The sequence below is a fragment of the Bombina bombina genome, chromosome 8 (genome assembly GCF_027579735.1).
Source record: "Bombina bombina isolate aBomBom1 chromosome 8, aBomBom1.pri, whole genome shotgun sequence".
In the NCBI taxonomy this organism is placed as follows: domain Eukaryota; kingdom Metazoa; phylum Chordata; class Amphibia; order Anura; family Bombinatoridae; genus Bombina; species Bombina bombina.
In genome coordinates this window covers 222804523-222808272 of record NC_069506.1, presented here as the reverse complement: position 1 = coordinate 222808272, position 3750 = coordinate 222804523, and positions in this window count along the sequence as shown.

Below are 3750 nucleotides of genomic sequence, written 5' to 3'. Positions count from 1 at the left end.
AAATTTAAAACGAATTTTGATACATTCGTTCATTCTAATCGAATTTCGAATGTTTATATAACATTCTGACATTCTATTTTCGAATTTTCGTTTTTGAATTTTTCAATAAAATTCGAAAAAATTTGTTTGAATAATAGAATGTTTAGCTATGTATTCATTCAATTTCGAAATGTAATATTCGAATTCGAATGTGACATTCGAATTTGAATGTGACATTCAAATTTGAAATAGTATTTCTAGTCTACAACTGTGTTTAATAAAAGTAATATTCGAATTCGAATGCTACATTTGAATTTGAATGTCACATTCGAATTTGAAATAGTATTTCTAGTCTAATACTGTGTTTTAAATGTGATATTCAATTCGAATGTGATATTCGATTCGAATGTGACATTCAAATTCAAAATAGTATTTCTAGTCTAATACTGTGTTTTATAAATGTAATATTCAAATTCGAATGTGACATTCGATTCGAATGTGATATTCGATTTTAATGTGACATTCGAAATAGTGTTTCTAGTCTACAATTGTGTTTTATAAATGTAATATTCGAATTCGAATGTGACATTCAAATTCAAATGTGACATTCGAAAACTGTAAATAACATTTGAAAATCGAATTTTTAAGAATATTCGTTCTTATCAACATTCTATTATGTAAATCGAATTCTACAATAACATTCGTTCTAACATTCGAATTCGGATATAAACACATTCGCCCATCCCTAGTGTTGAGTTCCTTCTCTTTGCCTTTGTTTCTTAGACTGGGTATTTTTTTATGAATGTTGATATTTGTTTTATTTATATTCCTGATATAGCCATACTGACAAATATTAAAAGATGCCAGTAATTCAAGCAAAAATTCTAAGTTTATTAGAGCATCTAGTATTATTATATTTTATTTCTAAAGCTCTAAAAATTCAGCAGGACTGTTGTCAGGGTTTCACCCTGCTTTTTTTGCTATTTGCTGCTGGCTGCCATTTTACTCACCTCTCTCACTGAATCTGCTGCAGAGTGTGTAATGCTGCTCACTCATCTAGGTGCCCTCTTATGGCCAAACTGGTGAACATCATCGGTGTGAGACAGGTTGCAGTCCCAGAATTATGATGTCATCACTTATTATTTAAAGGGCCACTGTTCAGTATGCTTTTGCCCTTGCGTTTGCTCAGACTTCTTTGTGAGTTCCTGTGTTCCAGTTCCTGTGTTTACCTGGGTTGGCTGACGTCCCTTCTGGTTTCTGATCCCTGGATTGTTCCTGATTCTGCTGTTCTCTTTGTTCCTGACTCTGGATTGTCCCACTACTCGCTTTGGCTCCTGACCCGGCTCATCTGACTACCAGCTCTGGTTTTGACTCCTGGCTTGTTGTTTTGCTTTTGGACTCATTTCATGTTTCAGTCTTATTCCTGGTACCCTGACACATTGTCCATGGGTACAATTGATACAGTGATACAATACTTGTAAGAGAGTTAGATGAGGGTAAATATAAGCTAAGTGGAACTCATTTGTTACTGAGTTGGGTGGTAGGCTTCCCTGAACAAATGTATTTAGGGAGCATTTAAAAGAAGACAGATTAGGGAAAGTCAGACAGCATGTGTTCCAGTGGGTTGGTGCTGCACGAGTATGAATGGGGTGCAAGTGAAGGGACTCAGAGGAATGCAGCAGATACAGAGTGGTGAGAAAGGGGGATTATCCTGGAAGAGGCATTTAGTATGGATTGAAGAGGGAGAGAGGGGAGAGAGGAAGGCCAGTTTTACAATAGTCAAGTTGGGAAATTGCAAGGGTGTGGATTAGTTGCTTAGTGGTGTCAGCATTTTGAAACTGACGCATTTTGGAAATATTGTGTAGGTGGTTGTGGCAGAAGGAAGAGAGCAGTTGGATATGGGGGAGGAAGGACAGATTGGAGACAAGTGTTACTGTGAGGCAGTGGACTTGGGGAGATAGTGATGATAGAAAAGTCAGAAATCAGAGTAGAGCTAGAGGGGGGATTAGAAGGAACTCTTGGACATGTTAATCTTTAGGTGGTGAGAGAGCATCCAGGAAGAAATGTCAGTTGATTGTTGGTGACGGAAGTCAAATTGCAGGGGGTCAAGCAAAGAGTTGGAGGACAGTAAGTGGGTTAGGCAGTCATAAACTAGTTTTTCAAGGAGTTTTTATGTTGGTGGAAGCAATGATATGGAGTGGTATTTTGTAGGAGAATTAGAGTTAAGGGAGGGTTTTTTTTAGTATGGTAGTGACCTTTGCATGTTTGAATGAAGGTGGGAATAAACTGGTAGAAAGGGATAGGTTGATGATGTGAGTAAGAGAAGGAGTGAGGGTGGAAGACAGAGAAGGTATAAGATGGGAATGGATAGGGTCAAGCAGGCAGATAGTGAGGCGTGAGGAAGACAATAAGGAACCAACTTAATTTTCTGTGGCTGGGGAAAGATGCAGAGCATGGCAGAGGTGGTGGCCAGGGGTGGAAATGGAAGATTGCCGGTTAGTGTTGGAATGGTGCTTTTGATAGTATGGTTTTTTTAAAAAAAAGTAGTCTGCCAGGTCTTAAGCACTAAAGACAGAAGAAGGGGGTGGTGCAGGTGGGAAGTGGATAGAGTTAAGAGCAGAGAAGATCTGTTTAGTGCTTGAGGAGAGAGTAGATATAAGAGAAAAGAAGTAGGCTTGCTTGGCTAAGTAAAGGGCAAAGGTGTATGAATAAACGTAAAGTGGATAAATTCAGGTTCAGAACAAGATTTCCTCCAAACAGTTGTAAGTAGCACATTTGCTAATAATGCCAGGGCTGTAACTGAAGATGTGGGATTTTGCGCAGTGGGGGAGGAGCAAAATTGTCTAGTGCAGAGGAGAGAGTATTATTATAGTTGGCTGTAGCAAGAACAGGGCAGGTAATATTGGAAGTGTGAGGGAGGAGATGTTGAATAAGTTTGGAAAATTAGAGAGGATCCACAGCCTGCAGATTTCTACAGGTGCAGAGGTGAGACAGAGAAGTAGGTTTAGCATTTAGCCACCATTCAGCAAGCGTTACCCAGGAGTTGAACCAAAAATGGTCCGACTCCAAAGATTCCTGTCTTTTTTTTTAAATAAAGTTACTAAGAGAAAGAAGAAAATTTGATAATAGGAGTAATATAAAAAGTTGTTTAAAATTACCTGCTCTCTCTGAATCATGAAAGAAAGAACTTGGGTTTCAAATCCCTTTAACATGCTGTGCACCCAAACCATAGAGATATGTTTGTTTGACTTTAAACCAGGGCATCATGGGAACAGTTTCACAGGGGGGTTTATCAAGTTCTTATAGCTGTGGAATTTAATAAGGGCAAATGTGTTAATAAAATAGAGAATTTCGATTGTCATCTGTAGGAACAGGACCGGCACGTGTTATGCATAGGGCCAATTTTTTGCAAACCGATAATGAAAAAAGTGCAGCTGTTAAAATGCAGATAATTACCAAAAGACTTTGTCAACCCCTGTTAATGACTTTGATGCTTTACATGTTTTAGACTAGAGATAGTTATTTTAACATTTTTTAAACCTTTATACATGTTCCTTAAATAGTTGTTTAGTTTTTACAGAAAAAGTCTAGAAAAGGCAAAATAATTAGGAACACTTCTCTGGAGCAATAATAACAATCTCTGTGTGTATGGGTGACCGGCCACTAGCATTATATTGCCATGTCTACATGTCAAGTTATTTAGCCTGAACACAATTTTTATTGGAATATTAAAGTTCTCTATAAGTGTTAATAAATGAAAATTAGTTCACA